Below are 27,966 nucleotides of genomic sequence, written 5' to 3' on the forward strand. Positions count from 1 at the left end.
GGTTTTTCATCTAAGTATGTGGTGATGAATAATGCAAAAATTTATTAGCTTCGATGCCATGCTATACATAGTGGTTTATATAACTTGTGTTTCTTATACTAGAAAGTAATTCAGAATTTGTTTCTTTTTCAATTAGAGCCCTGATGCAGACAAGGATTGTATGGTTGTACATGTCACTCCTATGAGGCGGATGACCTGAATATACGCACTGGGAAAACAGAGTTTTTAGGCTGTTGGATCCTGGAAGCCATTTGCGCTCATACCAATGAAGAGTTGTATTCCAGCCTCACTGTTGTCAAGCGTGATGTCCAGGGTGTACTGAAGCACAAGAAGTTCAAAGCTACTCCTTCGTTTGTGAGGCATACTATTCTTGTCAAGCTTACACAGGAAGATGACGTGGCATGCCTCCACAAACAAGTTTATGATTGGCAAGGCCACAAGGTTGTCTTCATGAAGGTTCACAGGATTGAGCTTCTGTCGGACGTCCTTGATGATGTTCATGGCAAGGTCCGTCTTGTCTCCAGCCCAAATTAGATTGAGGCATGAAATAGTTGCCCCAGCTAGTGTTTAATAGTAGTTTGGATTGTGTCTAATTATCCGAACCTTGCCTGTTATCGATCCCTCTGGGGCTAGTACTCTGTTTGAATCCATCTATGGGAACTGCTGCTACTTTTGTGTGCCCGTGAATCATCATAATTGTTGCCGAAACAGATGCGTCCTCACTAGTTTTATCATACGAGCAGTGTCTGTTTTGATGAAATAGAGTACTCGTTCGAGAACTATGCGCCGACGTATACATAAGTACTTGTAAACACTGTTGGTGCTACCCCACTTGTAAGCAGTTGTGCAAAACACGGCACATTGGCTCAGCTCACTTCAACACTAGGCTATCGACCAGCTAACAATCAACAATCTGTTGTCTGACATATAAGCAACTATGTATCTTGTTACAGTGGTTCATGCAGTTAACTGAGGCCACAATGTAAATTCCAAACGTTCACACGCTAGTCCAGCGTTCATGTGGAACAGTCACATTAAACTCGGCTTCATAAAAAACTTGAAAAGCATAAGTTAAGAAATTTTATACATCTCAATGATTCATAGAACATAACAAACATATACTAGTTCACATCAAAAGACAAAGTTGTGAGAAGGTTTACAAATGAGGAAAAAACAAGCAAGGCTTCTCTGAGCAAAGGGCCTCACGGCAGGCTTAAATTTCCTGGAGTTCACTCTGGTTTTTTCTTGTTGCCACCATCCAGGGTTAGGTTCTCTCATTCCAGAATAACCAATTATAATTGTGTTCTCAGCTGGAATGCTAAACTGAACCATGTAGTGTACTAACCAGCTGAAATTCTTGTGCATTCCACTAAATTTAAGCACCGCTATTTGCAGAAATAAGCAGACCACAATGCCTCTTGTCCGCGCACCACTCCAAAAAACCGCCGTGTAGTCGTGCCAGCTAGTCCTCGGTCCATGGATGAACTGGTAGAAAGTGCATTCCGGACTAGGATGCAGTTGTTTTCGCTCGTCCCCACACTGCAATCAGTAAGTAAAACATACGAATCAACTTCTTTTATATTGCGTTGGTCATTCTACCTAGTAACTACCAATGTAGGAATACCTGGAAGGCGGGTTGTTAGACGACGGCAACGAGGGATAGCCATCTCATTTTGCACAGTTCTACTAAAACTGAGGTGTGTGCTTTTGATTGCGCGGATAGAATGATATGGAGACAGACATCCTAAAATGATATGGAGACAGACATCCCTGTTTGCGCAAATACAAAATACGGTTATTTAAACGGTGATAGATATTTGCAGTGGCGTATGATTAATAGCAGCATCTATTGTGTTATAATTGGCACTAGATTGACAGTATGAAAGTGTCCTTAAGTAAGTAGCATCACATCACATCAACACTGCCACTAGATTAACATGCAGAACAATAGCATTAGTATTACTGTCATGAGAGTAGCACATGGTCGGTAAATGTGCAATCAAATTTGTGCAGTTCCACTGGGATGAAGCAATGTTAGCGGTGTGAGATTTAAGTGTAACTCCAAAAACACAATTCATGGGAAATAAAGCAAGACGGAAGCACTTCATAAAATGGTGGTGGCATTGCTTCAATTTACCGACGGCACTAGACCATTACTTATAGTGACATTAGGTGGCATTGCTTAATGCTTCATGTGATTTTACATTAACGGTAGCGATATGGGCGTAGGGAAAGCAGGGGCATAAAGTCGTGAGGCGGATGTGGTTGCCGAGAGCGGCAAACACTCAGGCAGCATGTCTGTATTTGTCCCATTTTTTATCTCCTCAGCGACATTTTCCTATGTGAGCACAGGAAATCTAGACCTGCTCATTCTCATTTGTGTTGTCCCCCCAACACCCGTCACTTTCTTTCCTTTTTCAACCAAGAGATAGGTCCACTTCCCCGCACCCTTCGCCATCCACCATGCTTTCTTCCTCTTTTCAACCAAGAGACCGGTTGGGTAGCCAGTATCTACTACTTTCCCCCGTTTTCTCTTAGAACCAAGTCCTAGATTCATGCTACAACTTTCCCACTTTCTTCCCTGTTTGAACTAACTCTTAGAGTCGACTGTATGAACTAGCTTTACCTTTAATAATAGTAAAAGTCTAGGTGGCTTTGGAACCGCGGACGGAAGTAGAAAAAGATCCACACGAAGCCAAGTGGGGAGCTGGGGCAGTAGAGCAAGGCAGGATTCAAAGGAATATATACCAGAGGTTCGTTGGCATGTGGCAAAGACGGCGTCGGGAGGCCGCATCTTGGCCACAATACCGCAGCAAGGAAGAAGGGGTCGGAGGCCCTCCGGAGCCGACACTCTCTCGGAGAGAATGGCACGGCCACCGATCGGGACGCGCGGGCAGCCGTTGGTCTCCTCCCTCGCCGCCGACGACAGCGTGAACGATGCACCTACACCCCTGCCCCGGTTGAGGTTGTCCGGCCGGATTTGTGACCAGCCGTGAGCTGAGAGAGAGTGTGGCCACCTATGTCTTGCTTAGATCTGGAGAGCATGAGAGAGTGAACGAGAGGAACCCTAGTAAAGCAAGCGCTAAGGCTCCTGCATATATATATATATATATATATATATATATATATATATATATAGTGGAGTGATTTTGTTGTAGCAGCTTCAAAAAAATGCGCTCCTACGTGTACCCGCGAGTGGGTGTGAGAGAACTAGTGCATGCGTGCACCGCTTCTCTTCGTGAGAGTACAATATACTATGCCCAAAGAACGTTCGCCACAAGAGTAATAGTATAAGTGTGTGATGTGTGAGCTAAAATAAAATGTGCGCGACATCTTTTGTTTTTTAGAAGTTCCGAGGGTAGGGTGTGAAGAGCACATATGTGTGTGACGTCTACCTGCAGATAGACGGTGGGTGCAAGAGGACTCGGTAGGGTGCGTGTGCGTGAGAGAGAGGGGGGCACGTATCAATGCAATGCATGTGTCCGTAAATCATTATCCGACAAACGTTCGCCACAAGCCTTTTCCTGACGAACGCCGTAAGAACCGTTAGATCGGCATCCGACGGTGTCAGTTTTGCCATGTCATTTAACAGAACAGCCACTCCTCCTACACACAAATCTTCCACGTGAGCGTTAGCAACTGCCGTATGCTCCCTCCGTTCCAAAATGCAGTGCATATAGCTTTATTGAAAATTCAAACCTCGCAAACTTTTACCGAGTTTTCATGTACCAAATTGCACATGTAGAATACCCTGTATATATCATTTCATTCATCTTCGAGAGGTAACTACAAAGATGGGGGAGGAGTCTACAAAGAAAGACCATCGTATCACCTGCAGCGATTTCAACCATCCTTTGGTGTGGAGGAATATCATAGGAAATCTATATGATATGATTTTTATAGGATTTTTTTCCTTTAGAGCCAATTGGTTCATAGGAATAGATTCATATACTCCACATTTCAAAGGAAATAAACATGATATCATTTCTATAGCTTTAGAGCCACTTTGTTCATATGAATGGATTCCTATACTCCCATAATTTCAAAGGAAAATAAACATTAGCGTATATTCAATAGAAAAGTTCCTATGATATGAACCAAATTACATCTCTTTTCTAATCCCTCCTCATAGGAATTGAGATACATGTCATCTCTAGATTCAATAGAAAAGTTCCTATGATGTCAACCAAATGACATCTCTTTTCCAATCCCTACTCATAGGAATTGAGATACTCCATGTCATCTCTTTCCCTACAACTTCCATGTATACATCTTCTATTCCTAAATAGCAAGTACAACCCACTAGTAGCTTTTTTCCAAGACATGCAAATATGGCACAAGAACTATATAATGTGCGAATAACTTGAAACATGGTCGCTGGATGAAACTAATCCGATAGTGAAGAGATGGCACATCCGAGCACTACTGGCCGTTGGATATCGTCAACATTCCACCAGATCTGCCACATGTACAATTTAGAAGACCCCGTGGTTGAACTTAAGCATAATGCACAAACCTCAAAACACAAGCACTTCTCCTTTGTTCTAGAATCTTCCGTATCATAATTGATTTTTTTTCCAAATGAATTGCCATTATTTATTTTTTATGTTATGCTTTACAATGCACAACCCCATGAATCTTAACATTTTTATAAAACTAATTGATTTTGAATGAGATGAACTATAAGAACTAAACGAACATCTACATCATGCATATATGACTCAAAGCTTTACATGCTATAGTGTGTATTTATTCATAATTTGGTTTTGAAATCTCATGCGTTCAATGCATGTGTACCTTACTAGTTTTGAGTAGAGTAGCAAATTTCACACGGCCCCGGGTATATCAAAATGCAGGGCCCATGCATCATTGCCTTTCGGTCGAACCTACGTCCATAGTTTTTTGTATGTACTATATCTCCACTGGTCCCCGAACCCAAAATGCTGCCTCGTTCCCCTGAAACCAAGCGGCCCACACATATATAAGGCGTCGACTCAAACTCAATCCCTCTCCCGTTTACTAAGACATGGCCCCGCACGCCCTAGTAGTACTCCTACAAACCCTACCTCCGCATGCATCATCGGTTTTCTTCAAGAGGACGAGGGAGAAGCCGATTTGTAGTGGAGGCGCTTTCAAAAAATATGATCTGTAGTGGAGACCCCTACCCTAGGATGCCCTAGGTAGCTGCCGCACGCATATTTGGTTTTCTCTTTTCTTTATGCTCTTGCGCCCTAGAGTGAAATGATGGTTGCTTCGTCCGTCCAGCTTAATGCGGGAAAGGTGGGGCTTTGTGATTTGACCCCTCATCGCTCATTTTCTACTACTGTGGCGCTACGATCGGGGTGCCTCCAATTCCAACCGCTGCTCCGAACTGTAATTTGGTGCATTGCACGTGGAGCAAGACGGTGGATGAGCCACATGTCGGCCAAAGGGGTCCTCTTAAGTGTGTCGCCATTTCATGTGCGGACTGACCCTGCTTGAGTCGGTACGCCAACACGACAGGTGCAACCAACCACTTAGTTTTGCTCCTTGGTGAATCCCGACTATATTGATCTAAAAAGATACGTACTGAACTATCCTCTCCGTCTCGGTTTATAGGGTGTGCGCGTAGTTCTAGGTCATCCATTTTACTAACTAAAGCTGAGTTACTATGTCACAAAAGTATATCATTCGATTATTAAGCGGATGTAGTTTCTAAACATATACTGTTCATCACATATATAGCTAGTTAAATTCTCAACCTAGAACGAAGTGCATGCCATGTAATTCGATACGGAGGAAGTATAGTAGTAAAAATGAGGTGATTTTACCGAGCGATCGGCGGGGGAGCATGGCCTGTCATGCGGTCCCACGTGTCATGATGTACCAAGGCGATGCGTGTGTCCCTCTTGAGGCAGAAGCAATACTATGTGGTTTGAGATGATGGCGAACCAAAGTGTGAAATAATGGTTGCTTCGTCCGTCTGGGAAGGTGCGGCATTGTGATTTGACGTCTCATTGCTCATTACTACTACTACTACTGGGGCGGTACGACTGGGGTGCGTCCCCCTGCTGTTCTGCACTGTTATTTGGTGCTTGACACGTCGACCCGGTTGCTATATGTCCCACATGTCGGCGATAGGAAGTACAGAATTCATGAAAGCGAGCGTCAACGGAGGAGTACAAGCACGGCTTGGGTTTTTGCTGCTTCACGCGATCCATCGATACAAACCCGGACTAAAAAAGGCGAGGGCGGGTCTTTTCCCATGCGGTAGGCAGGGGAGTTTGGCATAGTCTGTTCGAGGCAAGGGGCCAGGAAGGGAAACAAGCAAATAAAGGTTGAGCGACTTAGTTTTGGTAAAATCTGATTTTACGGAGTACGTACCCACTAGGGTTTATAGGGCTCATCTAAAAAACATTCGTTTTTCCGTTTTATAAGTCTCAATTCTACTAGTAGTAGTACCATCACATGTTGGATTTCGAGGTGCGTTAGATCACCCGATGCAAGCAGTGTCAAGAGAAAACTCACCAATGCATGTAGAAGTTCATGGAAATTTAGTGGTCATTCATGCATTCGTTCTAATTAATGCCTCAGTAAACATAACTTCTTGAGAAAAATGAGCGTACTAATTACTTGTGCAAACTAGGAGTACGAAATTAATTCGACGATTCACTGTCTACCTTGGTTGGAGAGATTTTGAAATTGAGCCATAAACTGGAAAGGAGGGAGTAGTAACTTTTGTCTCGATTACTATTTGTGGCCTTGTATAGATGCAAAATGTATTTTTTTATAGTGTCCTTGTATAAGTAAATGGACGGAGTACTGAAGGACATATATATTCCAAACAGTATGATAATCTCTCTAACCAAGGTAGTAGGGACGAGGAGTAAACGGAGGGAGTAGTAAAATTTTCTCCTCGTCCTGCGAGCCACCACGCGCGTGGGCGAGGGAGCGGGCGTAAGGCGTATAGTACTACTACTAGTAAGCAAGCTTCACCTCATCCTGCGAGCCACCGCGCCCGTGGGCGGGGGAGACGGCGTACTAAGCAAGCTTCTCCTCGTTCTGCGAGTTGACGGGACACATCAAAAGTACTCCAGAGTATAGAGCCTTGCCTCTAAGGTAGGCCCCACATGGTTTGCCGCTTTTTTAACATAACGCGTCAGGTCGCAATTTGTTTGTTCACCTGTGGTAGACGATCCTCCCTCACCAAGTGGACAACTAGTACATGGTCAAATTACCACGTGGGCTGCCTTTTCGTACAGAAATGAGCTCCACCGTGTACCCGCGCGGGTGTGGTTGGGAAAGAGATGGGAGTACGTGCACCGTGCGTGCACCTCTTCTCTTCGTGCACGTCCCCACCTACATGGGTGTGTGTGAGAGATACAAACCTAGACAAATGGCTTGTGCGGAATAACTACTCTTCGTAAGCCATTGTAAGAGTGGACAAAAGGGTGAAGGAGGAGATAGGGGAGCAGCGGAGGTGTGCGATTCTTGGCCGGCGTTTGGCCTCGTTTAAATAAGAGATTAAATAGACGGCGGACGGGAGGAGCTCGGCCAGTGTTGCGTTTAATGGGCCCGGTCATGAACGGACGTGTGTCCAGAGTGGGTTTCTCGGCTTCCACAAGGGCGGGTTTCATGGAGGCGTTTGAATGCGGCAAGGAGGCGTGTTCAGCCGGGCGTACAGCCAGTGGCGCCCTCGACTCTGACGTAGGACACCGCGCCGTTCTTCCACTGACATGTGGGCTCTTTGGGTACATGGCTTGCATGTTAGTGACCCAACACAGGCAGGGCACAGCAGAGGAACCTTTGGTGGGCCAGGGCGGTCAGAAGCGGGCATTTCATAAACCGATGATTGTTCATTGAGTGTGATGTCATCCTTTTCATGTAGATAAGCCTACTATGTTGATAGCCCGTTCGATACGTTGTGATTCATAAAAACCGCTGCAAACATCAATGTTCTGCTTATCACATATAAGATTGATTAATACCCATAACAATCCATGTCCTTAACAAAGGGTGCGTGCACGTATAGGTTGAGCGTGTGTCTTGCGTCGTGTGCTGTGTGCATGCAGGCGTGCGAGTGTTGCGTGCGTGCAAGGGTACGTTTCAGTGTTGCATGCATGTGTGCGTACATGCGTGTGTTCATGAGTGCATGTGTACGTGTCAGTGTTGCACGCCTACATGCGTGCGTGTGTTCGTTATGTGTACGTGTCAGTGTTGCACGCCTGCATGCATGCGTGTCTTGCGTGCGTGCATGTGTACGTGCAGGGTGAGGCTACACGTCAGTCGACTAGCTTTTTCATCTCTGGTCATTAGATTTTCCAGCCGTTGGATACGAAATCAAGGGCCTGCAGTTTATCATCAAACTCCACCCCCCTGAGCCGCCAGCCACCACCGGCCGAACTGCCGGCCCCCGCCGCTCGCAGCCGGCCCGCCCGCCCCGAAACCACTCCCCACCGCCGGTCCGCCGCCGCACCGGCCATCCCTCTAGGCCCCCCGCGCCGAGCTTTTTCTCCGGCGATCCCCACCCCACCGCCCAATCAACGCGCCACCACCGCCAGCGACTGCCAACCAGAGTCTCACGACTTCGAGTACCCACCGACCACTAATTTATTACCATTTCCGTCCTTCATATAGGCGCTGACGGGTGGGCCCCATGGTAATGTGCGCTGCTGAATGTGGACCATTTGACCGGTTAATTGATCGTGTCATAAACAAATTACGGAGCTGTACGGTGAGCCAATGATCGTATGATCACCCTAAAATGTATTTTATTAACACAGTACAGACTCAAACTACCATTCCTTTCTTTCATATACGGGCTGACAGGTGGGCCCCATGGCTACGTGCCCCGATGGTGCAACACTAGTTGCGCCACGTGGAACGTTTTACTGGTCAATTGATTGTGTCATCAACAAAATACGGAGTTGTACGGGTGATCCAGTGACCGTATAATCATGACATGTATTTTTTTTAACACGGTGCAGACGCAAGGGCTCATATATACGCGCAAGCACTCACCGCTATAAGCGCACACACGCAGACCCTACTCCTATGAGCACCTTCGAGAGAGTGAGCCAGCATATGATCTTGAGATTTTACGAAGTCACCATAGGTGCCTCGTAGTCGAGTGGAACGTCTCCTCCCACTGAACACACATCGCCGGAAAATACTGAAATTAACCCAGGATAAATGCGAGCACCGGGACTTTAACCCTGGTGGGCTCCAGAAACCACTGTCCTCCTAACCATCCAACATATGTTGGTTAGCACGACAAAATGTATGTGGTGACCGTGATGAGCTTATTCTGAAGTCCAGTGACCATATCGTGCTTTCGCTTCAAATACAATGACCGTAAGTGTCTTCAACAAAATACAGAGCACGCATCAAATGCAAAGTCTGTCAGTGTCATCAAGAAAATACGGAGACGTATTGTGAGATAGATACCGTATGATCACCACGAGAATGTATACGGTGAACGTAGTGAGCATATTCTGAACTCCAGTGACCGTATAGTGCTTTAGCTTGAAATACAGTGACCGTCATGCGTGAATGTGTCGTGGGCATGCATACTTTTAGAGGGCCGAGAGATAGTTTGTGTGCGTACGTGAAAGTGGTGTAGAAAGAGGGGATGTCCGGTGGAGACAAGGAGAGATATGCCCTTCGTTTCTCTTTCCCGTGACTAATATTTTAGGAGAATATATAAACATTCACAATGCAGAACAAATATTTTTGGATGCACCATGCAATTAACTTTCATGTATAACATTGTACTATTGTATATGCTTATTTTCTTAGTGGCCGATTGCGTGTGTGGTGTGGTGGGCACATCATTTCTAGTTGTGGTGGGTCAACGTGAGGACTCATGGGTCGGTTCCATCCTACGCCACATAGGTTGGATCGAGACGGGTTATACGAAGAACCATGTGGAGGACTCGGCGTACAACACGAAGCTATCTACCAGAGTCACAGAGGACTCTATCCCCACTGGTGATAAGCCGACTATATATGATTTGTAACCCTAGGCCCCCAGTATGTTATAGAAGCTTGGGGGCTAGTTCGTCGATAGTATACACACACGCACAATGCCTGTTCACGTGTACTTTGTACACACCCCTATCACTAATATACAGTACCTATACAGTACCAGGAGTAGGCTTTTTCCTCAAGTGCGAGGGTCCGAACTAGGGTAAAACTTTGCCTCGTATTACCATCCATCCTAACAGTCAGGGATATCCTATCGAATGATATGATGGAATCATATATGCCAACTACTAAGAGAGAGGTGTGTCTGGGGGGGCAATGTGTGCGAGAGAGGCCTAAAGATAATGTGCATGCGGGAGACACGTAGGCACATATATGTGCGTATAGATGGCTAGTAGAGACCGTGCGTGTGTATATATGCATGTGAGAGAAATAGTGTTTTCCAACTGAGATTAGTGAAAAGAGTGGTACATAGTAGTCAGAGAGAGAGAGAGAGAGAGAGAGAGGGATACAGAGAGAGCATGTGCGTGAGACTCCCCGACACCCCGAGAGAGATTGTGAGCATGTGTGAAAGAGAAATGCCGATGCATATAAAGTGTGTGCACTTATGCGGTAGATAGAGAGATATATAGCGCGTTTGTGAGAACGGGCCGAGGCATAGTGCATCTACGTGTAAAAGGCGGTTCTACGCATTAAATTAAAATAAAATGGCATTATTATTTTTGGATGAGATCATGAATTTTGCAAATTGCATATGGACGAAAATCGGTCTATCAAACACCCATACTATATTGAATTCTAGCATGTGCATGTGTTTATTTCATATTATCGATCCATAGAGTGAGAGCGATTTGAAATACAGGCACTGGATGCTTTTGCAATTCATATATAAACATTAATTACTGCACTCCATGTTGTTAGTGTGAAGCATTTTATACATTTGTCACTTGCATGGATACATTCCAAATTGCTAGCAACGAAATAGAATACATGTCGAATTCAACATAAAGGGGGGTTTGAAGATTCGAATTCATAGGAAGTGCATTCATCTATTTGAACCCGAGATAATGGCATTTGTAAATCAGATGTAAAAGGGGGCATCAATCTTTGTTGTGCGTTTGAATATGCTATATATATTCATACGCATGTCTAACTTTTTTTTTTGCAACCAAGGAGATTATATCTGGAACCATGCATGAACGGAGGTAAGTTGCATATTTTTAATATATACTCGTGTACAATGTATATTCAAATGTACCACCTCCATTCCAAAATAATCGTAGCTTTAGGATTTTGAAGAGTAAAGATTTGTGAAGTTTGACAAATCCTGAATGTTCAATTCAAGAGAACCGAAAACGATAATACTTTTGCTCCCAAATATTGAACAAATCGCCAAATAGGCCTCTGGTCACCCGAAACCGCGCGAGACTAATGTTTGGTGGTAGGAAATTACTGTCCTGACTCTGGCCCGTGTAGCCCATCAGCCCGATGTCCAAAGGTCTAAACCGGGGTAGGTTTGTAACATCACCAAGACGCCAGTCTCAACTGCCTCCGAGAAGCATTAATACGCCGTGGGCGCCTAAACACCCATGCGCTCAGCCAAAATCTATCCCGCCCACATTTGGGACACCTGAGATTACTGTCCTACCCCCAACCCGCAATATGTCCGAAATTTTAGATGGCGGCAAAGTTTGTAACTTTCCCCAAATTTCAAACAAACGCGTCCCAAACCGAAACATTGTTCCCCCTTAGTTCCCCGCCTCCCTCCGTTTCCCCATTCATACTCCGTGGGTGCCAAAACGCCCTCTCCACCAGCCGCGAAACCCCAGCCTCCTCCGTCCTCCACCCCATAGCGCCCAATCCACCGCCGCCCTCCTCCATCACGCCGGAGCCGCTACCCCGACATCGTCGTCCAACGCAACCGCAACCGCAACGCCCTCAAGGACTTAGCAGCTGAAGCCAAGGTAGAGCTGCCTCCACGACGCCGACGCCGACGTGCGCCGTACCAGAACTAGTCCGACCACGCCGTCCTGCGCCTCACTGCTGTCGCTCCACTGTCGCAACCGTCCACCGCACCGCTGTTCCCGCTACGCCGTCGTTCGCCGCCTCGGGTCTGCTTCCCCGCCGCCGACAGATGGCCACTGCACCACACTCAACAACTTGGCCATGGGTTCGTCCAAGGTTGCACCGTCCTCCACAACTTCTCGTTTCCAGCGAACCACAAGAAGATCGTTGGAAAAATAGAAGGAGGACACAACACTGTCAGCAGAAAGAGGTACTCCTCTTCCCTTATTCGTGCAAACCTTACGTCTCTGCTCACACCGTATTCATCCCACGAAAGAAACTAGTTGAGCGCTTCTTACTGCATCTTCTTCGTGATACTAAATGCACAAGGTTTCCTCCCTTTACTATTTCACCTTTGCTAGAGGCCAGTAGCCCGCCTGGATTTCAAGTCAGGGTCAGTCGAACCGCAATTAAAAGAAGCAGCACCCGCTTAGGCGTGCGGAGCACCTAGTCTGCCTCTTCGCCGGGGAAGCGGCGCATCAGTGGGGTGTGGGGTGCAGGAGCTGCTTGCGCCCGATCTGGAGCTCGGCGGGGCTTGAATGGATGGCCGGGGGGCTGTGCCAAGCACGGCGGTGCGGTGAGGTCGATGGGAGGGTGCAGGCAGGGGGCTGGGTCGGTGGTCGCTGCCGTTTCGAGGAAGATCATCAATACTGACTGGCTGGAGGTAGATGAAGGCGATCTGCCCGTTCTTTGTACATCGGACGGTGCAGAAAAAATGGACTGACCTATTTTTTTTCAGTCGAATGTTATTTTCATAGAATCCTGTAGTAATTTAGTGTGCCATGCATGTTGTAGAGCTATCATATGTCTCCCGTCATTTATTTCTCACCGACCTGCTATCTGCTACCTTTACACTGTACTAATTGTGGACACACTTCACCCATACTCACACTATTGTTTTTTATGCATGGGTATTTTAGACTCTGACGCAGTGTTGATGAATGCTGAAAAGAAAAGACAGAAGTCGCTCCAGTGTAATTCGAAGATAAAGCACTAAGCTTTTCAGCGCTCTAAAGGATGCAGTGTCAGCAGTTGGACACAGTAAATGTAGCTCTGCAGTTGATGATCTCAATTTCCACACACAACCATCCCAGGTGCTTGCTTTAACTTCGCGCTGTCAAATGTGGTTGCATGTTGCATATGGTGTCTAGCTTGTATTGCTTCCAATTTGGTTAAATTGCATCTGCTTACTTTACACATTATACATCTGATAATGACATGCCTTCCTGTTTTTGATACATACTACATATGTCTATTAACCATGTTCGTACATCAAACTAATGCTCTTTTGTATCCCTCGTCAATCACTTATGATGAGACAGTCACCCGAGTGGGTTACTGTGAGACGCCATACTCGTTTAAACAGTGCAGTGTCATCCTCCCCACATGATTCTCAAGAAACAGCAAGGCTAAATGAAGATAGTCAACGTAGCTCTCTAGTTGATGACCGCAATTTCCCCACACCAGCATCACAGGTGCTTGCTCTAACTTCGCAGTGTGATATGTGGTTGCATGTTGCATACGGTGTCTAGCTTGTAATGCTTCTAATTAGGGTAAATTGCATCTGCTTAGTTTACACATTATACCTGTGAATATGACATGCCTTCCTATTTTTGGTACACACTACATCTATGTGTTAACCTTGTTCTTACATGAAACTACCTCTCTTCTGTATCCTGCATCAATCACTTACGATGAGTCACCTTTATTCGTTGCATATTGCATATTATTTCTAGCCTGTAGCCATGTATTGCTTCTAATTTGGTCAAATACATTTGTTAGGGCACCCTTTTAATTTGGCAGAGTGATATTGGTTTCATCTTTCATATGGTTTCTAGCTTGCATTGATTCTAACAAGTTCAAGCACCTTGTGCTTAGTTTACACGTTATACATCATACATGTCAATATGTCACGCCGTCTTGTTTTTCATACATATTCCATCCTCCTATCATGCGGCTGCCTTACATGAAAGTAGTGTTCGTCAGTATCATACATCAATGAGTTCTGAAGAGCAAATTTTATTCCTTTTTCTTGTGGGTTTGACTTGACACGGCAAAATCAAGAAAGAGGAAGGAAAAGAGTAAGGAAGGCGATGATGGTGGTCCTCTGCAGCAACGTAAACGGAGCATCTGTACCGATTCACCTTGTACTGATAGTGCATTACAAGGTCCAAGTCTCCGCTCCCCTACTCCACCATCCAAGGTGCTTCCTCTAACTTGGCAGTGTGATATCTGGTTGCATGTTGCATATGGTGTCTAGCTTGTATTGCTCCTAATTAGTGTAAACTGCATCTGCTTAGCTTACACATGACACGTGTGAATATGACATGCTTTCCTGTTTTTGGTACATACTATATTTGTCTATCACACCATGTTCTTACATGAAACTACTCTTCTTGTGTATCCTGCATCAGTCACTTATGATGGAACACCTTTAAGTTGGCAGTGTGATATTGGTTTGCGTCTTGAATATGATTTCTAGCATGTATTGCTTCTAGTTTGATGAACACCACCTATGACGAGACAATTTTAACTTGGCAAAGTGATATTGATTGCACCTTTCATATGGTGTCTAGTTTGTAGTGCTTCTAATTTGTTGAAGTGCCTTCTGCTTAGTTACCACATCATAGGTGTGAATATGTCAAGCCGTCCATTTTTTCGTACATATTCCATCCTCGTATCATGACTTTGCCTTTCATCAGAGTAGTGTTCGTCAGTATCATGCATCAATGAGTTCTGAAGAGAAAATTTTATTCCTTTTTCTTGTGGGTTTGACTTGACAAGGCAAACTCAAGAAAGAGGAAGGAAAAGAGTAAGGAAGGCGATGATGGTGGTCCTCTGCAACAACGTAAACGGAGCATCTGTACTGATTCTCCTTGTACTGATAGTGCATTACAAGGTCCAAGTCTCCGCTCCCCTACTCCACCATCCAAGGTGCTTGCTCTAACTTGGCAGTGTGATATCTGGTTGCATGTTGCATATGGTGTCTAGCTTGTATTGCTCCTAATTAGTCTAAACTGCATCTGCTTAGCTTACACATGACACGTGTGAATATGACATGCTTTCCTGTTTTTGGTACATACTATATTTGTCTATCACACCATGTTCTTACATGAAACTACTCTTCTTGTGTATCCTGCATCAGTCACTTATGACGGAACACCTTTAAGTTGGTAGTGTGATATTGGTTTGCGTCTTGAATATGATTTCTAGCATGTATTGCTTCTAGTTTGATGAACACCACCTATGACGAGACAATTTTAACTTGGCAGAGTGATATTGATTCCACCTTTCATATGGTGTCTAGTTTGTAGTGCTTCTAATTTGTTGAAGTGCCTTCTGCTTAGTTACCACATCATAGGTGTGAATATGTCAAGCCGTCCATTTTTTCGTACATATTCCATCCTCGTATCATGACTTTGCCTTTCATCAGAGTAGTGTTCGTCAGTATCATGCATCAATGAGTTCTGAAGAGAAAATTTTATTCCTTTTTCTTGTGGGTTTGACTTGACAAGGCAAACTCAAGAAAGAGGAAGGAAAAGAGTAAGGAAGGCGATGATGGTGGTCCTCTGTAGCAACGTAAACAGAGCATCTGTACTGATTCTCCTTGTACTGATAGTGCATTACAAGGTCCAAGTCTCCGCTCCCCTACTCCACCATCCAAGGTGCTTGCTCTAACTTGGCAGTGTGATATCTGGTTGCATGTTGCATATGGTGTCTAGCTTGTATTGCTCCTAATTAGTGTAAACTGCATCTGCTTAGCTTACACATGATACGTGTGAATATGACACGCTTTCCTGTTTCTGGTACATACTATATCTGTCTATCACACCATGTTCTTACATGAAACTACTCTTCTTGTGTATCCTGCATCAGTCACTTATGATGGAACACCTTTAAGTTGGCAGTGTGATATTGGTTTGCCTCTTGAATATGATTTCTAGCATGTATTGCTTCTAGTTTGATGAACGCCACCTATGACGAGACAATTTTAACTTGGCAGAGTGATATTGATTGCACCTTTTATATGGTGTCTAGTTTGTAGTGCTTCTAATTTGTTGAAGTGCCTTCTGCTTAGTTACCACATCATAGGTGTGAATATGTCAAGCCGTCCATTTTTTCGTACATATTCCAGCCTCGTATCATGACTTTGCCTTTCATCAGAGTAGTGTTCGTCAGTATCATGCATGAATGAGTTCTGAAGAGCGAATTATATTCCTTTTTCTTGTCGGTTTGACCTCACAATGCAAAATCAATAAAGCTGAAGGAAATTGGCAAGGCATTGGATGATGGTAGTCCTTCCGAGCAACTGAAACAGAGGTTTTCTACAGATTCTACTCCGCCATCCTCCCAACAAGATTCGCCAGACAACGCAAGGCTAGACAGTCAACGTAGCTGTGTAGATGATGAGCACATCTCCCCTACTCCACCATCACAGGTGCTTGCTCTAACTTGGCATTATTATATGTGGTTGCATGTTGCGTATGATGTCTAGCTTGTATTGCTTCTAACTTTGTTGAATTGCATCTGCTTACTTTACACATAATGCCTGTGAATATGACACGTGTTCCTGTTTCTAGAACATACGTGTACATGATGAGCACATCTCCCCTACTCCACCATCACAGGTGCTTGCTCTAATTTGGAACTGTTATATGTGGTTGCGTTTTCCGTATGATGTCTAGTTTTGCTTCTGATTATGTTGAATTGCATCTGCGTAGCTTACAACTTATACCTGCAATGATCACTTACCCATAAGACACATTTAACTTGGGACTGTGATGTAGGTTGCATCTTGCATTGTCTTCTAGCTTGTACTGCTTCTAATTTCTTGCAATGGCACTTACGACGAGACACTTTTTACCTGATAGAGTGATATTGGTTGCATGTTCCTATGGTGCCTAGCTTTCATTTCTTCTAATTTTGTTGAAATGCCTTCCGCTTACTGTTTTTTCATACATATTACATCCTCCTATCGTACGTGTGAATATGAAACGCTGTCTTTTTTGTATATATTCCATCCTCCTATCCTGCGCTTGCCTTACATCAAAGTAGTGTTCGTCTGTATCATGCATCAACCAGTTATGCAGAGCTAATTTTATTCATCTTCTTGTGGTTTTGACTTCATAAGGTAATATCAGAAAATAGGAAGGAAAAGAGTAAGTTAGGGGATGTTGGTGGTCCTCCGCACCAACGCAAACAGAGACTCTCTAGATTTGCCACTTCTACTGCTAATGAAGTTGAAGTCCCAAGTCTACATGATGAGTTCATCTCCCGTACTCCACCATCGCAGGTGCTTGCTCTAAGTTGACAGTGTGATAATTGGTTTCATGTTGCATATGTTGTCTAGCCTGTATTTCTTCTATTTTGATTAAATTGCACCTGCTGAGTTCATACGTTATACAAGTGCAGATGACATGGCGTTCTGTGTCTAGAATACACTGCATCTATCTATCATACCATGTTCTTACATCAAAGTACTGTTGTTGTGTATCACGCATCAGTCACTCATGATTGGACACTTTTAACATGGCAGTTTGATAGTGGTTGCATCTTGCATTTATTTCTACGTTGTACTGCTTCTAATTTTTCGAATTGCCACTTATGACAAGACACTTTTAACTTGGCAGAGTAATATTGGTTGCATCTTTCATACGGTGTCTAGCTTGCATTACTTCTATTTTCTTGAAAATCCTTCTGCTTAGTTTACACATCGTAGCCGTGAATATGTCATGCCGTCCTGTTTTTCTTACATATTCCATCCTCATACGGTTGTCTTACATCAAAGTATTGCTTGTCTGTATCATGCATCAATGAGTTCTGAAGAGCGATTTTATTCTTTTGTGTTGTGGGTACGGCTTGACATGGCAAAGTCAAAAAATAGCAAGGAAAATATTATAGCAGGGAGTGGTGTTACTTGTCGGGTGAAACGGAAAAGGATCTGCTGTCCAGATTCTGCTGGTACTTATAGTGCAGTAGAAGGTCCAAGTCCACCGGCTAAATCTACAAACACAGTATCACCTGCTCCACCAGCTGTAGCATCCGCTTCAACTGTACCAGCATCTCAACGAGTTACTCGTTCGTTTGCTCCGGAACTGGCCAGTTCCCAAGCTGCCTTCACACCTAACAGTACTTCCGAAGCACTGCTAACACAACATGACTTGGCAAGATCGGATGAACCTCATGAGCATCAACACCAACACGGTACCTGACCGAGTCAAGTTGGAGTTGCATGCTCCTTTATATGTACTCTCATAGTTTGATGTACACTAACACTTTCCATATTCGTTGTTGAACTAGCACCACGACGCAAGCGGAAACAGACATCAGGGATAATGCTTGACAGATTAACAAAATCTAAAGGAGGAAGAATGCAGATCCATTTTGAGGCAGGTTTAAAAAGGCCACGTGATGCTATAGAGTCAGCCAAGTTAGTATCAGAGGCAGCCGTTGCCGTTAGGTGCCATGCACGTATCCTCCCATCGTGGATCTAGTACAGGAATGAGAAAGACAATACTCAGTTTAACACCTTCCTTGACCATTTATCCGTAAGTAATGTTATTCATCGCAATTAGTAATATTGTCTTGCTCTGTCCCATACTTTCTAGCTTCCTCCTAATAAGACTCACATTCTTTTTTCAACAGATGAGGTTCAAGTTGGATCCGAAAGATGATGCAACTAAACAAGCATGCACTCATGTTTTTCAGTCTGCTCTGCGACAGTATCGGTACCACCTTAGAAAATCTCACTTTGAAGGCAAGGCTAACAATGAAATCGCCCACACATCTCCAGTGGAATATATTAGAGATGAAGACTGGACAACCCTCGTTAAACACTGGTCTGATCCAAAGTATCAGGTAGGCTATATGTATTTGATCAGACCACATATTGAACTTGTATTTATGTATGTGCCTTACAAGTGTATCTTCTTCTAGGCTAACTAATTGAAGAATAAGACCAACCGTTCTAAAGTGAAATTCCAACAGACAACAGGATCTCGTAGCTATATTGCACACTGCGAGGCTCTTGTAAATAGCTGCTACTTCCTTCTTTTTTCTGTGCCATATTATCGTATCTATATTGACTTGTTTCAAATACAGAGAAAAGCCTGTGCAGACCAAAAAGAACCTGAACCAAATGCAGTGCAAATCTTCAAGGATTGCCACACCAGCAAGATGAAGGGCATGAGCACACCAGTTCAAGCCGCTGTTGTAAGTCTTTACTCCTCCTGCCTTTGAACTGATTGGTACTGTGATGTGTTCATTTAACTACTTGGTTTGCAGCCAATGTCAGTTACTCTGTTCACTTTTATACACTGTTGTCTTAACGTATCATTTCACCTTACATGGTTTAAAAGAGATGAAGGATATTCTTTTGGTCTTGATCTATATTCTAGTTGTTATGTTCACGTGCGCACACAATGATAAAATTGCCCGTTTGTTTTATATCTGTTTGCCCATGATATAAATGATGTCATACTATGTTCATCCTACTTTAAACCATGTCTCTTTATCCTTAGATGTCAACAAATGTGAGGAAATAGACAATACATTAGGCATGCTACATGGACATATGTTCCGAAAGTGATTTTATTATGTAGTTGGCACTACAATACATGCTAATGTATTACAGTAGTTCACCAAAATAAGTTATGTATAAACGTGTAACCTACTTTGTTTGTTTTTGTCTCATTAGTAACTTATCTGGTACACTAATCTACAAGTTCAAACTTTCAGGAAGCTATGGAACAAATGATTGAACAGCCACAACCACCTAAAGGTGACGAGGCTACCACAGGCACAATGTCACCTCTTGCTGCAGTGCGTCAGTATCTCTCCACTAACAGTGCAAAAAGCACCTTCCTGCGTAATTCTGGGTTGGTTGTCAAGGTAACCTGGTCCAAATCGCCTACTGAACAAAGTCTTCCTGCTAGACAGAGTGATATATCTGTGCTCCAGACACAATTCCAATCCCTAATGGACATCATTTTGGAAACAAGAATAGTGGTTGACAAATGTCGTCAAGATATGAATGGTTTTGAAACCAGACTATCAGACATTCGCTTCGTTGTTCAAGAGCAATGGCGGAAAAAGGTGAAGATCGTGCTGCTCCATCAGATTCTACAGCCTAAAACATTAGCACTCAGGTCAAATGTTCTGTGCTTCTATACATCTGATGGTGCTTTTATCTGCAAGGACTGTAAACTTTATGCCAACAGGCCTTTTGTTCTATGGTTGGAACTTATTTTGTTGTGATACAGCATTTATGATGCTGCCAAGGGCTACAATAATTACGACGCTATTTTTGTATAGTGTAGGTTTATCTTAGTAATGTATTCGGCGAAAGCTTCGTAGGAGCCCAACATGCCAACATTCGTCGGGCCCATTCCAATTGGGCTAAAAACGATTATGGGCCAAAATTTGCATGTAGCCCACTAAAAATATCTGGGCCTAAATAAACATAAGATTTCATATTTTTCTGGTAGGCCTGTGCCCATAGTGGGCCTTTAATAGGCCTAAACTTAATTTGGGCCCTCAGGAACAATAGGCCGTTTATAGGTGCAAATATCTCGAGCCCATAAAAAACATGGGCCTTTAAAAGACCGAAAGTGAGATTGGGCCCTGATTGTGCCAAATAACCCACTGGTCTTAGCAGGCCGAAATGGTGGCCCATTTACGATGCGGATCTTTCACAGGCCAAAATTCGGACGGGCCGTAAATGCGCCGACCTAATAAACGGGCCTTTAATAGGCCGGAAGTTCGGTCGGGCTAGATTATCGTCATTTTTATATGGGCCGTTAATGGGCACGATGTGACGTTGGGCCACATATGGCCCATGGTTTCGTCCGACGTTAACAGGCCGAAAATCACAACAGGCCGAAAGTCGCCCAAATCTATAGTGGGCCTCTAACAGGCCGAATGTGAGACATGGCCGAATATGACCCAAATCCTTCACGGTCGTTTATGGGCCAAAAGTTTCAATGGCCTGTAAATGGGCCCAAATGAAGCAGGACCTTTAACAGGCCGGAAATACACCGGGCCGTAATTCGGCCCATATACTTAGCGGACTATTAACGGGCCAGAAGTGACCATGGGCCCCGATGATGACAAGTTCAGGACAGGCCGTTGACGGGCCGATTTGACACTAGCCGTACGGACCTTAACTGAGAATGTTGGGCCTTTAGCTGGGCCGGCCCATTACGGTCTGCAAAATCTTGTGGGCCTTTAGCTGGGCGACCCATTATGGTTTGCAAAATCTTGTGAGCCTTTAGCTGGGCCGGCCCATTATGGTCTGCTAAATCTTGTGGGCCTTTAGTTGGGCCGGCCCATTTAAACTTTATGGGCCACTTTTGGGCCCGTCCACGTGTCAACATATCATAGGCCCATCTCGACCATTGGATGAGTGACACCTGTGCCAACGCGGAGTTGACGCGTGGTTCCGTCGGCCAATGAGAATTTTACACGTGGAAAATCGGCATTGGTCGTGGCTGTTAGCGGGTTATCGGATCCAAAACCGGACCCGATAGCTTAACGGCGTCCCATTACGGTGGATGCCACGTGTCGGTCACCCTTGACGAAAGCACTTCTATGACGCGTGATTTATCGTCATGGAAGTGGACACTTCCGTGATGATAATTTTGGTAATGTCATGGAACACTTCTACGACAGCACAGGTATGACTATCTTCATTCTGTCATAAATTTGTCATGGATGTACATGCATGACAGAAAACGTGACCTACTGTGACAAACACATATCATCACGGAAGTGTATTTTTTGTAGTGGTGCGAGCTATAAGCTGCGCGGGCTCACTGGGAAGCGAGCCCTTTGACTTCCATGGCCGCCCGCCTTGCTTGCATCCTCTCCATTAATGGCGCCCAAGCCGCAGTTTAATTCACTTTTTAAATATAAAACACTCATTGCAAACATTTTAGTTAGAACACCCGTATGCAAACCGACAGCTTCCCCAGGAAGACAAGAGAAAATGTGCCGAGCAGGATTTCTGCAGCTCTTGATCGCAAACGTTTTAGATAGAACACCCGTATGCAAAGTGAGAGCAGCTCAGGATTTGTGCATCCCTTCAATGCAAACGGTTGTTGGATGACCCGTGTGGAACCACGTACAAACAATTTGGTAAGATTTGTCAATCCTTGTAACACAGCGATTTGTCAAAATATGAAGCTAAAAATCACTAGGCGTATCTAATTTTTGCAACTAAAATCCAGTAATTAAGAATAGATTTCGTTCATAGATTAAGCAGTCGCGCTTAATTTATACAAACAGTTCAACTCGACAGCTGAACCGACCAAACTTTTCCCCAATTGTTGCCAACCACATACTGAGATAGCTAGTTCAACTATATATACTAGCTAATTTTAAGTACGTTGTACAGTTCCACCACATCTATAGTCAGATGAACTGAACAGAATAGCCCCTAAAATACTACTACTGCTGCTGAGGGTCTTTGTACTACTTCCGGCTGCCTCTCCTCTGCCGAGCGCGCTCAGTAAGAGGCGGAGGAGGAGGAGCCTACCGACGAGCTGGGCAACCGCAATGCGGTGCCTGCCGCTAATGCAGCTTCAGCGACTCTCGCCTCGAGCGCCCTCTGCCGCTCCAGATGACCCCTCTCGAAGCGGTGGTTCTCCTTCTAGATCTCCTGATTCCTCGCCTCTGAGGCAGCGTGTGCTGCTGCCACTGCGGCGGTAAGGCTTTTTGCATGCTCGATGAGGTGCTCCTCCTCCTCCCGCAGGAACTCGGTGTAGCGTGCAAGGTCGCTGTCGCACGTGCGGGCATCCACCTCCGCCTCCCGCCTTTGGGCGACGGTGGCGGAGCGGATGATGACCCCGACGGTCGACGGTGGGCTGGCGGCCACGGCGGCCGACAACGGGGTGGCGGCCACGACCACCACCTCCCCCCTTCGGGCCGCGGTGGCGGAGCGGGTGATGGCCACAATGGCCGGTAGTGGGGTGGCGGCCACAACGGCCATCTCCCGCCTTTGGGCGGCGGCGAGCGGGCGATGGCCCTGGCTTTCGATGGTGGTGTGGCGGCAACGGCGGCCGGCAATAGCTACCGACGGGCACCGGCGGCGGAGTGTGTGGTGGGTGTTCCACACACACCCAACAGGGACGCCACGCGCACTACACTACACCGGGGACTGCGCCGCCGCCGCCCCGCGCACTACACTACACCTAGCTGGAGCTGTCCTCTGATGACGGCGGAGTGGCTGAGTGACGACGATAGACCGGTGCCATTGGTGAATGTGGGAGAAGCAGATGAGATAAGCTACAAGGATAGAGGGGAAAATGCGACGCAGGACTCGCCGGCCGTGAGGGTTTTTATAGTAGGCCGGTAAGCATTGCGGTTTTGGGCGATTTCACCGAGTCGTGCGGGAAGGTTGCGTGGGACCGGGCTCAACGACGATTCATTGGCGCCACCGTTTGGCAAAAAGAATGCCCCCGCGTGCTGCGCAAGCTTGCGCTGTAAGCCGTCCGCGGGGTGACAAGACGTGCGAGATGAGAACGAAAGGCCACGTACACATACGGTTAATAAAAAAAACGTTTGCGATTTAATTACCTACTATACCACCGTCCTGGTTTACAAGTATGATTTAACTAATAAAATACAAATGCATGTCGCCAAAGATTATATAATTGGATTTGTATTTGAACATAGTTTCCAATTATATAATTTTTAAAACATGCATTAACATGTTGTTGGTTAAATTTGAGGGCAAAGTATGGCACGGAATATAAACGAGACTATAGACTAGACAGAGGTGGTACCACACGGCTGCTCTCTACGCAGCGAGGCAACTGTCGGCCGGCTTGTAGGCGACCATTTGCTGCGTGTTCAACTGCTCCATGCGTGTGGTTGCTTGCGGTTCAGGCGGCCGCTGCGCACTCTGCTCGCGTCCCTCCACACGTGCTGCCAGTGTTTTGGGCCGGTGCACGATCACGCACGTTCGTGTGCAAGCGGTTGCACCGGGCGCGGCATGACGATGCAGTTACCCACTCCAAAAACTGCCATGCGGACGGGCCGAGAATCCACGCCGCCCGGCCCCCTTTTATTCCTGCAGCCATTTACCTTCATCTCACATCTCACACGTCACAATAAGCACACCCACGAGGACACATACAGAGAGGACATCCAGCGGTTCCAATGGCGCTCCCCGTGGCTCCAATGGCGCTCCCAGCGGCCGAGGACGACAACGGCGGGCGGTTCACCACGCATCACATGGTGGACACCCACATGAGGGGGAAGGCCCTCTCGGTGGTGTACACGAATGATCCGGTCTCGGTGGAGAGCTCCATCCAAACTATGGAGCAATTCCTTGCCGAGGACAAGTACCGAGTGGTCGGCTTCGACCTCGAGTACACCATCGGTCGTGCCGGGCACGATTAGAAGGTTCCTGTCGCCCAGTTGTGTGTGCGACATGACGTCCTCATCTACCACTTCCACCTTGCCACAAGGCCTTGTGAGCGTTTCTCCAGGTTTATCAAGAGCTCCGACTACAGTTTCGCTACGGTGGACACCAACATTGATCTAAAAGCGCTCAAGGTTTCGGACTTGAAATGCCTGAATCTTGTCAACATGCAGCACCACTACAAGGTCTTGGGCACCGACAAATGCAAAGTGAACTCCCTGGTTGACCTCGCCTCGGCCATCATCGACCCCTACTACGCGAAGATGAAGCAAGAGAGCAATAAGGACAAGAACACCTGGCACAGTGTGTGGCATAAGAGAGTGGATGAACAACATGTCAAGTACGCGGCCATGGACGCGTACACAAGCTACGAGATGTACATGCGGATCGTTGACATGAGGAACTGTCTTCTTCCTGACCTAGACGAGGGATCGAGCCACATATCAGTGGCGGGAGCGTCACAAGAAGTAGATGACTAGACGATCGTTTCTCCTACTTTAGAATGCTTGCAATTGTTTATTTAGGTGTGTGCGAATGATCTGTATAGTCACTTATGTAATTGGATGTTTATTTCAGTTATATATATATACACACACACATGTTATTCTACTATAGACAGAGCAATTCACATGGCTTATTAGCAGCAATCGTTTGTGTTATTATTGGTCTTCGCACACATTTCAGATTACGGACCTGTTTGCCGCGTATCACACACATCTTGTTCAGTTGAGCCATTTCCATTGTGTTGCCTAATCACACACAGTTCATCCCAGTGAACTGTATGCTGTATATTACACACGCCTTCATCTGGCTGCCCGTTTCTTTTGTGCGTCCTCATCACAAACAGTTCATTGAGCTGAACTGTATGCCCTGCATCGCACACGCAACTAAATTCTGAACCGTGTTTGATGCATGTGTCATCGCAAATGTTTTGCACCTTTTTGACGGGTTTTTTACACCACCGTTTGCGATTATGGCATCGCACACAGTTTCGTCGAAGGGTCTCTGATTGTAGTGTCGCGTTTGGACCATCCTGCAGTAGTGATAAAGGTTCAACAAGAACATAGGTTTGAGACAAATAGGTTCAAGTTCAACGCACAAATAGGTTCAAGTTCAACGCAAAAATAGGTTCAAGTTCGACACATAGTCACTGGTGCGCGTCGGTCCAAAATAAACGGTTTTTAACCCCTTTCTGCGACGGCATTTGGAACCGTCGCCAAGTGAGTGTGGGCGATAGGGGGGTCCTTCCCACACGACCCAGAAATCATTGGGGATAGGCCCTCCTGGGACCCAGGCTGTGGCCGTGTGCGATCGGGCGAGGCATCGAAACCCAATCATTTCCGTAGGTATGTACATCCCACACGGTGAATCCTAGAAATCATTTCCGTAGGTATGTATATCCCACACGGTGAATCCCAGAAATCATTTCCGTAGGTATGTACATCCCACACGGTAAATCCTAGAAATCATTTCCGTAGGTATGTACATCCCACACGGTGAATCCCGGAAAATCATTTCCGTTCGTATGTATATCACACACAGTCAATCCAAGGAATACGTTTCCGTTCTTATGTACATCCAACACAGTCAATCCAGAGAAAATGTTCCCGTTCGGACGTACATCCCACACAGTTTTATGTGTAGGATCGTGTGTGAAAGGTGTAACTATCACACACGGTCTGCGTTGGTTAACTGTTTGCTTTTATCAACTATATCACACACGATTTGATGAAGAAAACTGTGTGGCATTGGCCTATCCATCGCAAGCGCTTTTACTGTTAGAACCATTTGCAAAGGTCCATGACACATTTAGCAGGTTTATTAGTTTACAATTAATAATTACAGCATTACGCAAATTCACATTTCATATTGAACAGCTGTTTGCCAATTTCATATCAGGCACATAAATATATTATATCATCACATTACGGTAGCTACATGAAAACAGCACAGTACAACATATAGCTAGTTCAACTTCATAAGAACAATATATTCATTTCCCTAACCGAGATAATCCAGGCTCGTCTTATCCACCTCTAATTTCAGTTCAGTAAGAACCCGTTTTGCACGGGCCAACTGGGAAAGTGCCTCCTCCTTCGCCAACACCATCTTAGCAAAGTCTGATTTAAACAATCTGAGCTCATTCTCCACCTTCAAATTTTTATCCCCCATCTTGAAATATGCTTCAGCGTTGACAAGACTTTCTCTAAGCCTACGTGTGTTCACTTCCACATACATGCTCCAGAGCTTCGTTAGGCACATCTTCAAAGACTCTGGCCACTCTTGATCAACCCACTCCAAGTAAGAATACTTCCATTCATCCTATAATATTTAAAACTAGATCAGTAACAATTGTAGGGGAAATGGGTTTATAGAAACATAGAAAATCAGCAATGCTTATTTTGAAAAACTTAATAAACATGTTAATTATGACATATCTTCTCAAAAAGATCAATGTGCAAATGAATTAATTGCTACCGAGACAACAACTAAATTCAGGAACATCAGAAGCTATAATTAACTACAACGACGCTACAAGTTCTTACTCATGTACAATAAATAACAAATTGAACATTTTATGAGGAAGGTAAATATAACTGCAACAACATAGCGACAGTGTTTGGATGACAGCAAATTGATACTAACAGGTGTGTACATGCACAAATTTAGTAACATAGAACTAAATAGCACTAAGCACGTCCACTATGTACGCCAAAACTAGTGTAAAGACAACTGTTGCTACATCTCGCACCGGTGCCCTGAACTGGCGAGCCGATGCAGCGGAAAAAAATTAGGGACCTGGACTACGGAGCACGTAGTTGCTCCGATGCCTAGTTCCTTCGTGCCATAAAGATTTAGTATTTTACTGCTTGGCTGCTCGGATGTGTGGACCAAAGTTGGCTGCACAAACTGTTGAAGCGGTGCCAAATAATTTTCTAATGGCACCGCTGATGAGATGGCAACAATTTAAGATACTAGGTACAAACTGTGACACTGTCTTAGGATGCGTTTGGTTGAAGGTGTGGTATGAATGGGTTGGGACCGTGAAAGTGTGTGAATCACATCTAACAAATGATTTGTAACAACGGAAGAGGGTCTAACCTTCTCTGCACATGCCAGAAACTTCCTCCCAGTGTCCACAGAATCAAATGCAAGTAGCTTCACGCATGGAGATGGATGGTGACAACGAGCAGATAGATCTTTAGCCACCCCGCTCCATTCATTGCCACTGATGGTCGTAGGAAGCTACAAGAGGAAGAAACGACTCAAATCAACCTTTGGGTAAAAATCCTTCATTCCAAGTCATAGCCCAAGAGAGATAAGAGAGGCATACCCGGGTGGTGAAGGAGTAGTCGCCGGAGGAGGAACCACTGGAGATGTCTTTTAAGGAGACAATGGCGACCCCGGCGGTAGGATGCGAGACGGCGAGAGCGAGGAAGCAGCTATAGCTTAGCAAGGAAGGAAGGAAGGAGGAAACAAGGGAAATGTGACTTGTGGTCGGGGAGAAAAGGGAG

Source organism: Triticum aestivum, chromosome 2D (genome assembly GCF_018294505.1).
Source record: "Triticum aestivum cultivar Chinese Spring chromosome 2D, IWGSC CS RefSeq v2.1, whole genome shotgun sequence".
In the NCBI taxonomy this organism is placed as follows: domain Eukaryota; kingdom Viridiplantae; phylum Streptophyta; class Magnoliopsida; order Poales; family Poaceae; genus Triticum; species Triticum aestivum.